The following is a 15294-nucleotide window of genomic DNA, read 5'->3' on the forward strand; positions in this document are numbered from 1 at the left end:
TACATTCTCTCTTTTACTTTTAACTGAAAGTATCCCAATTTAATCTATCTGGAGACCCTAGAATGAGAAAAATCTTTAGGCACGCCTGGATACCTTGACTATTCCAATATGTTGCTTAATGTCCTGTCCAGGCATATGCTCATGAAGTTCATTATCAAGTGACATTGTGAACATTGAAGTTTTCATATCCCCGCAGAACATAATTTATATTGGTCATATTTTATCTTCATGAACGTGGAGCTATGTTTCAAAGGGGGCATTTTCCTCGCACTGCCTATCTTGTAATATATATTTTGCGTGACCCAGTTGTTTCTGACATCAGATCCTTTATCATCCATTCACTATTCCCCCATGCGGCACCTCTTCACAAAAGCAGTCAAACAGCACAGCTGGAGTTAAAAAACTGAAGGAGATGACCATTACCAGTTACAGATATTTCTATTGTTTGGGGCTTTCCGTATTTCATTATCTCTGCATCAGCCCCAATAGTCTCACAGCTGAAATACCATCAGAATGACACAGCTTGAAATGATAAATGAAAGGAAAGTAACAACAGCAACACTGAATGTGAGATTCTCCAGACGTTTTTTTTTTGTTTCCCACAAGGACATATTTGTTTATTTGTACTCTTTCTTTGTTGGCAGTCACATTCCACCACTCAAATTGTCTGTCTTGATCGGAGTGTGGGAGCATGTGGCTCACCATTCATTTTCACTAAAAACAGGGTTAAGAGAGGACTGTCCCTGATTTCAATTGTCCTGACCACTATCTCAAGATAGACTGAAAAAGGAAAAGGTGCCACAGCAACATTAAATGTGTGCATGTAGTGTGTGTGTTTGTGTGTGTGTGTGTGTGTGTTTTGCTGGTTTGTGGATCTACTTAATATTTAAAGACTGTAGCAGTTTGGAATTATTTTACATTATTTTGACTTAGCACAATTCCTAGGCACTCCACCATACCAGATTGTAAATCTAGATGGATACGTCTGTTATATAGCTTTGTATATCTTCCTCCATCAGTGCCCTCATTCCTTTCTCTACTAGATTAATTCCATTGTCTATTATTATAGTTATTCCTTTGTCCAACTGCCCAAACCCATGCCTCTCTAGTGCTTCATTATACTCACTTGGCAAAAATCCTAATTCTGTTAAATCCACCTATCTACCTACAAGCCTACTGTTCCCATGCAGTTGAACATGAGAGGACACTGTATAACCCTGATGGCTAGTTTGGATGAATTCACAACCAGCTCAAGTGAGCCCTCTAGGCTGCCTAGTAATCCAACAGGATGTTCTTGGCCTATGCATTCCTTTTGAAGTTCATAAAAGAAACTAAATTTTTGAAGGTCATAAAAGACTTTAAGTTGAATAATTGATATGCTGCCCTTTTATTAATATATAGCATTTGACATAGTAGTAACTTCCTCCTCCTAGAAACTGTTTCTTTACTTATATTCCTGGAGACATTCTCTTGGTTTCTTTTTGACAAATAAGTGAGTCTTCTGCATTTTCTCCCCTTTTCCGTGATCTCTTAATGTTGTAGGCCCCTGAGAATCATTCTTTATCTATCTATACCCAATTCTTTATTGATATCACCCATTCTCATAGTGATAAATACATGCTATAGACTATAAAATCTCCAGTCCAGTTCTCTTTTCTAAACTGTACATGTAGTGTGCAATAACCTCCTTGACAGCTCTAATTAGTATGTAAGAGATATTGAAAGTTTAGCATGTTCAGCAGTGAACTCCCAATTCTTCCCTCAAAACAGATTCTCCTTGCTGTGTTCCCATTTTCAATGAAAAGTGCCTTCTTTCTTATAGGTACTCAGATAAAACTTTGAAGTCATCATTGACTTCCATTTTTCATTCATTCTTCATCAATTCAACAGGAAATGTGATTAGTTGTCATCTTAAATATATTCAGAATCCAAAAATGTCTTACCACCTGTATTGCTGTTAGCCTGGGTCAAATCACCCTTAAGTTTAACACTGAGACATTGTAAATGCTCAAAATAAGTCTTTTGACTTCCTCCTTATTGGATTTGTTGGGCATGGGGGTGGGGTGGGGGGTAGGGGATGTCTTTTTTTTTTTTTTGGTGTAACTTGAGTCATTTCATTCTGACTAAGGATGTCTATGTCTCTGCTTTATTCTTCAAAATAAAATCCCATATTTTGTTGTCCTGAAAGATTTGAATAATTTGCAAATATGGTAGATGTGTATCTATCCTAAACTCCAACCAAAATATGATAATCAAAGATGTATCCACAGTAAATTCTCTTACTTATGCCTTTTGTCATTCCCTGCTCTATTCCCTTGTCCATATCCCCACCTAAGTTGAATTTTATCTGCACAGACAGAGACAGGTCAGAATAATGGATGAAGAGGGAAATAATTAGTTAACTGGAGGATATAAATTTATCTTTATAGTAAATAGCTTAGAGTAAAGGGGATGGGGAATCTGAAAGAGAGAAGAGATGTTGAAAAATTTCATGGATGGTGATAGTGGGAGTTTGAAGGACTTGGTGAAGGAGAAGCATATTATGCAATATTAGAATTAGAGCAGAAATAAAAAGAAATTTGAAGAGTGTTGCTATGTGTAATTAACAAGAACTTTAAAATTTTTTAGACAATAGGTAAACATGGGTAGGGATTCTTTGTAACAGATTTTGTTTTTCAAATATATTTATTTATATATAATTATCTTCAAAGGCCAGATCATATGGGACTTTGAATTATATTAGGGTTATATATTAGGTATCTATGTGATTTTACACATAAAATATAAAACTTGAATATATATTAAATTAGAATGCTTTCTGGATATTTAATCTACGAATTATGGGTCACTGAAAATATAATTTAAGTTTTTTTTTCAAATATATTTTAACTAAAAAATGGCATTTGGGAAGACATGAGAATCAGTTTTAAAAATAATTTCTAAGATAAGATGTTTATAGGAAAAATATAAACAAATGGTGTATATATTCTAAGTACAATTCAGAAAATATAAAATATGGAAAATAGTTTGAAATGAAATATAAGAAAGGATTTACAAGGGTTTTCTCTGGAAAGTGGTAGTAAGGGGCATTTTTATTTTTCTTTCTCTATTTATTACATATTTTCCAATTTGCCTGAAGTAAGCATGTATTTTTTTTCAATACAAAAGATATTTTACATGGAAGGCAGACAAAATTTATACCCCTTTTGACCTCAAAGCAATGCCTGAATCAAAGACACATTAAAAATTCCTTGTGATTCACAAAGACCTACATTTGTAAATGTCAGGCTCTTTTTTGCCAATAGCAGCCATATTTGCAGCTGGTGATGTTTTTCTATAAAGAATTCATAACTTTATTTCTATATTGGCGACACTTTTCTAAATGGTTCATGATGTGAATAATGAATAACTTTTATTACAGTACCTTCATTGACCCAAAATGGATTGCTATTAGTTTAATGTAGTCAATATGTGTAGTTTTTTTGCCAAATGGTTTTGACTACAGCAGCATATATATTATTTGGGTATTTTTAATTTTCAATACTGTCTGGAATGTTATATCAGCCTTCTACAAACTTCTGAAATGATTTAATTCCTTTATTAAACCTTGTAGGCAACTTTAGTGCTGACAAACTATCCCAGCCTAAAGCTCAACGGCAAATCAGTCAAAACAAATTCAAAGCTCATTAATCACTTAATATGCAGAACAAGCATTCCCCATTTCTGAATTCTGCAGAAGAGAGTTAAAGCAACATTTCTGCTGTTCTCAGTGCCTGCTTCTTGAGATCTGGGAAGAATACATTATTTCTCCAATCAGTCTGCACGCAAAAGAACAACAACAAAAATAGTATTTAAAACTGATTCTCTTTTCTCTTACTCAAATTAATATTCCAGTGACCTCAATTAATTTATCTTTAATTGGCTGAAGCTAAATCTGTTTTAAAGAATCAGAAGTAAATGTCCATCATCAAATTTTATCCTTAAAAATTCTCTTGGGAGGGATGGGCATGGTTATGAATTATATTCAACCAGCAGAAAATATAGGGATTTTAAAAGTGCATTCCCCAATCCTTTGAAAGCAATGCCGAACTTGTAGCTGATATTCATCATTCTATTTCCATTAGCATTCTATTTCTATTAATTCATTCATATTTATGTTTGGTAATTGTTGCTCTAAGCAGAATTTTTGATTTAAGCAAGTGATCTTTGTTGTCTGCTTAACTTAATACTCTTTTGAGGTTGCTATTCACACATGTGCTCGTCTCACTGAGAGTTTTGGGAGAGTATCAAGTTTTGATTTTATTGATTGAGTCACCAATAAGTAACGACACTGTTTCTTTGATTCTTTCTAGTTGTTTCCTCTTTTCACAGTTAATTTATTTTCACAAACTTTTATGTTTTCATTCAGTGCATCTTGATCTTTGCAGGCAGAATCCTTTTCAATCCTTACAATAAACTCATGTGCATAAAGTTTTTGATTCTTTTTATATGCCACAGTTGATTTGACTGGCATAAAAACTATTCTTTAATTGATGGCCATGAAGCACAAGTATCTAGGAGTCCAGGCTTCAGAATAAGAAGAAAAAACATCGTTGTGTCTTTCCCCTGGCACATTTTAGCAGTGTGAGATGGGGCAAATTAACTTCTTTGAGTCTCAGATTCCTTATTTATACATTAGGGATAATAATAATGTCTTGTGATGGAATTACTGAGATAAAATATTAAATAAGACATAAAACCTTATTTGATACACATGTGCTATTACAATCTATACAACCTAATTTCCATTGTTTTCTTCTGGTTCTTATGCAAATATGCTGCTCCATAAACTATGGCAAAATGTCTTTGTCAATTTGTCTTCTGAATATTGCTTTCTTTTACTAAAACAATAAAACTCACAAATTGGATTGACCAAGTATTCAAACATTCTGGTTTAGACGTTTTATGCACTCTTTATTTTATTTCATATATATATTATAGGTACATCATCCAGTAATTGAATCTTGGTCTCCTGCATGGAAGGTGAGCATTCTACCACTGAACTACCTGTGTACTCCAAATAAATATAATATTTTAAAGAAAATTAATGGCTAATGATCTGTACAATTTTGAGAGTTCACAAATAATTTCTTGTGGAACCATCATGAATGTGCATAGTAAATTTGGAGACATGATAATGTAGGTTTCAGCTTGATGAATTTTAAGCTGAGTGGATTTTGTTGCACCAATAATCCTACTAAATACCATTCTTGAGACCAAATGTGCATCTGAGAGTACATTGTTACTGACAAAGCCTGAGGATGATTAAATGAAATTAAAATCTATGCTATAGGACATTTTGAGTGAATCAGTTAGCTCATCTGTATTCCCTCTGTATTTATTAATCTATTCTAGGTGTCAAGAAAGGGACATATCAAGGTTACCTTGCATTAGCAATGAACAAAGTATGTTTTAGTGAGCACAAATCTTACAGAAATAGGCATTTCACCAAATGTGGGTCTGTTAGAAAATATATGTGGAAGCTGTTGGTTACAAAAAACTAAAAATAATTTTTCTTTGTTTTGTTTATGTTTTTAACTCCAAGGTCATTTAACATATTTTAATATGTTAAAATGAATTGTGACTTTCAAAGAGAAGAGTTTACTACTCACTTTTTGCGAATTTTCACTTTATGTGTTCAAAAAATAGTGTCTGTGGGAAACACTTTGGTATATCCAGGTTTATCCAGTTATTCAAAATGTGTATTGAGTTCTCTTTCTATATGGCATACACTGTTTTCAGTGCTGTGATTTCAGTGATGAGCAAGACAGAGAAGATTCCTATTTACAAAACTTACAGCTGGGAAGAAAGGTGATTAATATGTATTGCAACAATTGAACAAAATTATTTCGAGCAGTGCTGATTTTTGGGAAGGAAATGCAATGGTGTAATGGAATCTGAAATAACTGGAAATAGTGAGGGTCAGGCCGCCTTGCACAGGTTGATTAGAGAAGGATATAACATTTACCCTGACCCTAAGTGGAAAAAATAAGTCTACCATATTATGATCTTTAGGAAGAGTATTCAAGGCAGAAAAATATAGCACATTGAAAAGTCTTTATGTTATTTACAAATTTATTGCAAGGCTAAACGATATAGCAAGGAAATATGGGAGATTCTTTTGCCAGCAAAATAGCCACAATGGACCTCTCGTAAAAATATCAAATCTTTGGAACTGGTTTTCCCTGTTAGAGCCTCATGAAATTATGAGCCTCAATAGTAATTTAAATACCATTTGATCACAAATTATGACACTTGTGACAGCTATCAGGCCAAGAGGAGCCAATGTAAAGCTTGGGCTTTACATTTTATTTGAATTGGGAAATAGTGAAACTCTAATTAGATGTTGGTAGACTCTTGAACTGATAGGCAATGTTGGACAGCACTTGGAGGCATTTGCATCCCAGATGGCAATTAGCTATTGTTTCAGTTCTTTGTGAAGCTTGCTGACCACCTAAGCCTGGGACCACTTAAACCCTCTTATGGTAAAGGATTTTTTATTTTGATTGCTATAAACAATCAAAACTCGCCTAAATGAATAGAACTCAAAATGCATACATACTTGGCAGTGGAAGAAACAGTCAAAACTAGAAATTGAATGACAACAGTACTGAAAAACAGAAATTGAAAAATGATGGCTTCTGGCTTTATTTTGTATGAGACCATATAGCCCTTTATGAGCAAATCTGATGGCTGGCAGGGGACGTGAATGGTTTTGATGATCTTGATCTTTGAATTAGAGACCCATTCTCTCCAGCTCATCTTCGTCATGTTATTTTTACGAACATTAATTTTATATTTCGAAATTGAGGTTTCCTATTGGGTGGTAACTTAGGCCAAGTTACAAGAGATGACTTCCTCATGTCCATTTTGTTTTTCTATCTTTTAGCCCAGGCACTCATTCTAGCTCTGACAGCTTTTGTTAACCTTTCAAGATTACATGGGAGAAGACAAAGAATTTTAGGAAGAGGCCTGAGGCCTTCTCTTCAGAAAGGAATGTGAACTTGAAAGGTCTTTAATATTACAGGGATGATAATTATTGCATATTTCACTCTTGTGATTGGGGAATGTACTAGATATATAGACCACAAAATCTAAAGCTAATTTTCATTACCAATACAACATATGTTATAGAAGGTTATAAAGTGCTTTTATAATTGGAAATATGTAATTAACTAAATTAATTATTCAATTTTCCCAGCATATATAAACATTTTCCCATTCCCTTTGTATAAACTTTGAATAGGAAATTCATTCATATTCTCTCTCAGGATATTTTGAAAAATAGATGATAGCATTTAAAAACATGTACTTTTTCCTATTTGGATAAGTTCTTACATATTTAAACACAGAGGCATATCTCATTCTGCTGAATAGATGTTTCTGAACAGTTGCCTATAAATCAAATTTCTACATACTAAAGTGATATTCTTTTTGGCATTCATTATAAACTTAGATATGCCTAGAGATATGCTCTTCGAGGGAATTAAAAATAAACTGGCCCTAAAATGTAGTAGAATGACATTGAAAACTGTAGCAAAATTGTTAAGACTCAGACATTTAAAGAAACATTATCACTACTTAATACTAATTTATTTAAAATAATAGGTGAAAGAAAAATTGAACTTAGAGTGTGATTTCTGATCTTCCACATCTTAAAAGTAGGGAGGTAAAAAATGTTTAGCCACCTTGATAAAATGAGAAATCCAAACTCAATTCCATTTTTGCCAAACTTCCTTCATCCTCTTTGTTCTATAATCAGAAAATAATGCACAAACCTACTTGGTTTGACAGACTGTATACAGATATGTTGGACTGAAAGATATGGAAAGTCACAGAGTCAATTCAAAATAAGGAAAATAAGGAAATGAACAGAAGCATATTTTGGATAATGTGTAATTACTGTCCAAACGGTTTATAAATTTTGCATCCCGGCAAGAGTGAAGAGTTCATAATACAAGTGCCAAACCCATAGCCAACTAGTTTCTTATTCTAGGCAAATTAAGCAGCCTTGCTGGATCTAAGTTATCTCGTCCTTGAAGACAGAGTTTGGGAGTAAGGGAAGGAAAAATAGAAAGGAAAGAGTAACATTTATTAAACATCTATATTAAGAAAAGTGCTTGCTGTTATACAAATGTTATCTCATATAATTGACCACAGTCTTGTTAGGGAGTTTTCCCATTTAGTGTCAAGAAAACCAAAGCCATCTGGACAAGTTAAAAGGGAGGACATATGCTTTTACTGTTAGACTCTTATTCTATATTCTTTCCACAATATGGCTTTGATGTAATATTTCCATGTGCTAGGTGTTAATCAAAGATAACTTCTGTACCTTCATATTGCAAGGAAATTGAGACTATGGTCAGTAACTAAGCATGTTTAAGGCCACAAAGCTGGATATTGGAAAACAAATCTTTGCTTTTCAATCCTGTGTTATGCACAGGGTTTTCCTTCATACAGCCACTTTCTATTCCCAAACTCTGATTCTGTGATTTGAATTAAGTATGAGAAAAACATTTAATGAAACTCATAGCAAAAAATAAAATGTTTCAAAAATACCATATTAGAAGTTTTATAATGAATTTTGATTAAAAAATACTCTAAATATGGATTTCTGGGTATTGAGATTCATACAGTATGACATATCCTTATATTTGTTTCGTGAGATTATGGTTCATAGGAAATGGTAATTGTCATGACTTTGTGCCCTCAGTATTTTGTTGCTTTCTTGGCTTAAAATCTTTCTTTGAAAAAGTATTAAACTTCTGTTTTGCTTTTAGAGTTCTTTTTCACTTTTATTTCCATTATTGGGCTAATCTATTAAAATATTTTACTCCTAATAATAATAGCGATTTGGTCACAAACCTGAGAAGGGTTTAAGGCACAAATTTTAAATAATCAGTGTAGTAGATAGCAATCACCTCATTCCACTGGGTGAGAACAGATAATAATTACAAATACTGTTATCTGTATTCAAAATGAGGCTATAGAAAGTTACCAGCAAAGACTGGAGAGAAATTAGACTATCCTCACTTGAAACAGTTTGCTTTGCTTCTACCTTTGTATCATGACTGTTACACTACTTTAATATAGTCATTTTATTTCTATCACGGCAAAATAGAATCATTGAGGAATTAAATTACGTCTTAGACAAGTGTATGGAAAAAGTCCAAAGCAACCAAAAACAAAGAAAAAGAGTTAAAGGAAAAAAAAAGCCCACAATTTTTCTGCTAAGTAAACTGCTCCTTTCTCTACTGGACCATTTAATTTCTATTTCTGTCTTCCTTTTGAGGAACAAACATAAGCTGTAGTTGTTCCACATACTAGAAGCCTTGAGAAATATGTTATTTGACATCATTTTAAACTTACTTTCCCAATTCTCATAGTATACTTATTAAAAATGGGAAATAGCTTTTATATTCATCTAGAAAGAAGTATTTTTATTTTAGTAATAATAACATAGTATCATAAAATAAAGAAAAAATAGCATATTTATTTTGAATCCCTTAACAATGAAACCCAAATACAGATGTTCCAAGCAGAAACAGTTATATTGGCTAAAACCCCCTAAATTTTCTGATAATATGATGTAATAGGGAATCCATACATCCTTCCCAACAAAACAACCAATAATCTGGGTAATTAAAGGGTATAATAAAATTGCATCCCTGAACTGGCATGAAATTCAGCATCAAAAAAAAAAAAAAGTGGGGGGGGGGGGAGAGAGAGAGAAAGAAAGAGAGAGAGAGAGAGAAAGAGAGAAATTAGACATTATTTGAGATAGGTAGTGCCAAAAATGACTTTACCACCAAACTCCTCTGTCAAATATTTAGTCCAGGAATGTATGCCCTGAATTTAGGATTTGTAGATAAAAGATAAAACCTAAGATCCAACCATTCAAAGGCCGGAGTGCAATGTAAGGGTGATACAGAAATAAATCCTGCTGTGAAGAGTGCTGCACTGAGAGACTTGCCTCTCTCAAAGTTGGCACTGTAGGTGGAGGAAAAGTTATAAATTTCCTCTGACAGTTCATATTCACAGGCTTCTCATGCCTTTGCAATGAAAATTCAAACTTCTCCTATTGTCATAGGAACCTCAAAAGGACATTTTAAATTAAAGTGATACCTAGGTGGTACAGCTCATGGGTAACTGACAGAAGAAAACACAAATTTCTCTGAAAAAAATCATTTTCAGTAAAGTTCTAAAGTTTGTGATCAACGCACTTTCTGAAACAACAAAGATGCCCTTGTACAGAACAATAGGGAAAGAACAGTGAAGAGAAGTAAAACCTAACCTGAATCAGTTATTGGATATGGCATTTAAGTTGAGTATTTTAATAGACTTAAAGAAATAAGAGAAAAAAACTTATAAATATAAAGGGTAAGTCTTAAAGCATACCCAGCAACCATATCTTGTTTCTAAAGCCATTCTTCAAAAAAAGGAACCAAGACTCCTTGGAAAAATGGCTGATTTTAGGTCCAGAACAAGAAATATACAAAATGAGTCCAGAATATCATATAGTTCTAGAAAGCAAAGTGCTGAAAAAATAAAAAAGAAAAACAAACCATAAAGCAGAACAAAACCCACAGTGATGGGGGTTATGCCAAAGAGACACAAGGTCCACCTAAAATATCTATTAATGGTCGAAGGTGTAACATTTTTAGCACAGTAACTTCCTCCCACAGAGTAGAATACAAAATGGGGGAGAAAAGTAAATCTAAAGCGGAGAAACCTGAAAAACATCATCTTAGCCCGGGTGATAAGCCAGGAGATGAAGCAAGACATTGGTATGTTAAGTTTCCCAAATGTCATTCTGAATATGTCACTGTATTTGATTCTATTGCTTTTTCCTTTTTATGTGCTTTTTCTTTTATATATTATTGGTAGCATAAAGATAAAAAATTGACATTCTAAGAATATCTTACAACTTAAAAAAATACGTTAGCTATCTATTAATGTCTAATCATCCATCCATCAACAATCTAGCTCCCTCCCTATCTATATATCTGTTTTGACAAAAATATTGTTATATATTTGCGTCTTATTTTTCTCTCACACTCTGACAATTGTAATCTTTTACCTGGAGTAAAAAAGTCATCGATGATATATTTTTGCTGATGTCTTATTTAGTTTGTTTTCCACTTTCAATTTGATTCATTGTTTTATGTTCTCTCTTCTCTTTATCTATTTTTTGGGTTAAAATCCTAAAACCATGTTTCTCTATTAACTAATCATTACCTTAGAGCCATGCTTTCCAATCTGATAGTCACTAGCTATATATGACTGATTAAATTTAAATTTGTTAAAACTAAATAAACTATAAAATTTAATATCTCAGTCATACAAGTCATATTTCAAGTACTCAGTAACTATACTAGCTACAGTATTGAACAGTATAACTATAAGGCATATGAATCATAACTGAATGAAGTACACTTTACAGATTTGAACATGTATCCTTGTCATACTAAAGTCTAATATAAATTATTTCCCTATGTAATGCCAGAGACTTAGAAATTTAATTCCCTTCATATTTTCTATATTTTGCATGATTATTTTCATGCTTTAAAATTTTACATATAGTGATGCTAGAGACCCGGGTTCGATTCCCAGTGCCTACCCATGGAGGGGAAAAATTACATAAAGTTTAACCAAAAAATTCAATACCAGCACTGTTTCATATAGTAAATATCCATTTATTCTTTATTTTTCTAGAGCTTTTCTTTCTTTCCTTTATTTCTATGATAATATCTTGGATCATTTTCAGTCGGACTATCTGTCTTTGGTTTCCTTTTTTTTTTTTTTTTTTTTGACATGCTCCGAGAATCGAACCTGGGTCTACAGCATGGCAGGTGAGAACTCTGCTACTGAGCCACCATTGCCCAGCCCTGTCTTTGGTTTCCTTTTACATGTGTTGGTCATGAATAATCTCACTTTTTGCTGAAAAACATCTTTATATTGCCATAATTATAGAGTTATCTTTTGACTAAACAAAAAATAAAATTTGCAAGGTAAATACTAAGAAAGCTGCAGGGACTGCACTGATACTAAAAAAATTCATGAAAATAAGCAAAATATGCTATTTTGGTAAAAGATAAAAGATAACCTAGGACCTACCAAGTCCAATGTAAGTATATAAATCATTTCATATCAGAATGACTAATCATAGCACAAATATGAAGACAACCCAAATGCTTATCAATTATATAATGTTGTAACATTCTTTGCTTATTCATAAAAAAGAATACAATACAACATTTGAAAATGCATCCATTATAACTAACACAGCAGGTTGGGAATTGCAGCATAAATGTGAGCAAACACATAAAAATACAAAATAAATGAAAGTCGGTTATATAATATTTATAAACAGGCAAAGCACAACATATATTTTATTATATATATGTATTTGAAAAAATATAAAGATTAAGGAAGGTTTAATGAAAATTCTGGATAGTGGAAACTATCTGGATAGTTTGCTAGCTGCCGGAATGCAACACACCAGAGACGGATTGGCTTTTAATAAAAGGGGATTTATTTTGTTGGTTCTTCAGAGGAAAGGCAGCTAACTTTCCACTGAGGTTCTTTCTTACGTGGAAGGCACAGGATGGTCTCTGCTGGTCATCTCTCCAGGCCCCTGGGTTCCAACAACTTTCCCCGAGGTGATTTGGGCTGAGCTGCTAGTGCTGAGATGAGGAATGCCGAGCTGCTTAGGCTATGCTACATTGCGCTCTCTCATTTAAGCACAAGTCGATTAAGTCAAATGTCACTCATTGCAGCAGACACGCCTCCTAACTGACTGCAGATGTAATTGGCAACAGATGAGGTTCACATACCATTGGTTTATGTCTGCAGCAACAAGATTAGGTATGCTCACCTGGCCAAGTTGACAACTGAATCTAACTAACACATATGGACTGTGAGAAGGTGACCTAATCATGAACCATTTTAGACATTGCTAAAGTTCTGTTCTTAATTGAGTGACAGTCCCATCTCTGTACGGCAGTGCATTTTATTACTATTCTGTTTTTATGTATACACTTTTTCTGTATACACATTATAAGACATATTTCCTACTTAAAGCACAATAATACATCAATTCATACATCTTTTGTTTTTTTCTTCAAGGACAAGCAAGAATGTTGGCTTTTTTTCTTATCAAATAGGCTAGAGGGTTATCTGAACACATCTGTTTTAAAAGGAAACCAAAGACAGACTGAAAATGATCCAAGATGTTAAAGTCTTTAATTTCTGAATATGATTGTCATATTATTTACAGTCATGTATGTTTTAAGTAAAAATTAGACCAGCAACCCAACAGGAGAACTTTGTGACATGCAGAATATAGGAATTTAGAATCATGCTAGTTAGGCAGTAAAAAAATCCACGATTTATAGGGCCATTTTTATATGACCAACAGCATGTGCTGATTAGAATTGAAGTACCTTAACATTCAGGGTTTTGCTTGCTGATTCCTTGTTGCACTTATAGCATACATTGGCATATCTAAGTGTGTGATAAATTTATCTTATAAATAAATGTATCACTATTTGTATAGATCATATATTCAACCTTTTAAAATCCCAACATTAGAATAAAAAGGATACATAGAAAAATCTTGTTCTCCCTACCTCTATCTACCCTGTTCTTTCAGCCTTCTATAGTTCTTCATTTATTTAGCAATAATTTCTGGAAATATTTTCCTATCAGTAGATGAGATATTCCCATGTACTTATAAGTATATACGTATATATATATATATATTTTTAATTTTTTTATTTTTTGCGTGGGCAGACTCTGGGAATTGAACCTGTGTCTCCAGCATGGTAAGGGAAGAACTCTGCTACTGAGCCACCGCTGCCTACTCCCATTATATTTTTACAGTTTCAGTGCGTGCTAGTGTGTGGTTATACCAGTTTATTTAACTAGTCCCTTATAAATGGACATTTGAATGGCTTCCAATTTTTTTAAATTATAACTACTACTATAATAAATATCATTATGCAAACAACATTTTGTATGCATGTAAACAGACTAGTGGGATAAATTCCCAGATTTGGAATTGTTGGATTAAAAGGTAAATTGATCTGTAATTCTCATAGATATTAGCAAATTGCCTTCCATAGCAGTTGCAACATTTTGTCACAGAAACAATGTAGTAGAGGGCCTGTTTTCCAATAGCCTTGGTGACAGAGTATGAAGCTAATTTTAGATTTGGGCTCATTTGATTAGTCATGTAATTTTAGTTCATCTCCAGCAGGTGAATTTCTGTACCTCTTATTATGAATAATACAAAACATTTTTCACATATTTAATAATTATAGTATTTAGGAATATTTGTAATTTTTTAATGGTTAACCTTATACATATACCTCTATATAATATACCTAATTTTCCTTTGTAGGCAACCTCTAGTGACACCATCATATAAGCAAGTACAAAAACAACAAAATGGCTTACATTTCTTTGTTTAAATTTGTCAATATAAAGCAAAATAAAATAGGACAACTGCAAGTCCCTGGTTTCCCATCCAGCTCTGAAAGAGTTAGCAGACAACTGCAAATTGCTATTTTCTTGCTCACCTCTTAAGAGTTAAAGGACAACTGCAAGTCCCTTGTTTCTTATCTAGTGCCAAAGAATCAATGCGAGCTGCAAACTTCAAGGAGAATAATTTCCCCTAAAGCCTTCAAACTCCCCCAAACCCTAAAAGCTTGTAAAATCGCGGGCCTGAAACAAACTCTTAGTTACTAACAGAAAGCCTGGGGTGTAAAGATTGTTAACCATCTGCTCAAAGACAAATTTTGAATAGGGCTGGCCACAAGCATCAATATTTATCGCTTCCTGAGACAATGCTAGCCCTATAATCACCTGGTTAACACAAACCCTGTAGGCCACTAGTGTTCAGATGTTACCATGGAAACCTGTTACCAACAAACTCTTTCTATGAAACAAGCTAACCCACCCCCACTCAGTGCGTGTTTCTCCCTTGAGCAAGTCCATATTATCTCATGTATTTGCTCTCTTTCTCTTTAATAAACTTTACTACTTATTATTACCGGCCCTCTCATCTCTAAATTCTTCGAGCATTGAGACTAATGAACTTGGAACAGGGCTCAGCTGACACCATGCCACGGGGCACCCGTTACACATAGTAATAACCTTCTTAATATTTACCATTTTATTTTTAAATATGCTTAAACAACTACTCTTCAATTTTCTTAATATTTCCATCTAATTTCTAATGTTTTGCTATAT

General features: G+C 33.4%; 1 long non-coding RNA gene across 7 annotated transcripts in view; it reads left to right on the plus strand.

Moving 5' to 3' along the window:
• Positions 1–15294, plus strand: part of LOC143663535 (uncharacterized) — a 550609-nt gene that overhangs the window by 255548 nt on the left and 279767 nt on the right. The window contains exon 4 of one of the 7 annotated variants that reach the window (XR_013165999.1): positions 6929–7039. The exons of the other annotated variants lie outside the window; for them this stretch is intronic. This is a non-coding gene — a long non-coding RNA (uncharacterized LOC143663535). Of the gene's footprint in view, positions 1–6928; positions 7040–15294 lie in introns of those variants that run through there. 7 annotated transcript variants of the gene reach the window in all.

Source organism: Tamandua tetradactyla, chromosome 19, assembly GCF_023851605.1.
Source record: "Tamandua tetradactyla isolate mTamTet1 chromosome 19, mTamTet1.pri, whole genome shotgun sequence".
In the NCBI taxonomy this organism is placed as follows: domain Eukaryota; kingdom Metazoa; phylum Chordata; class Mammalia; order Pilosa; family Myrmecophagidae; genus Tamandua; species Tamandua tetradactyla.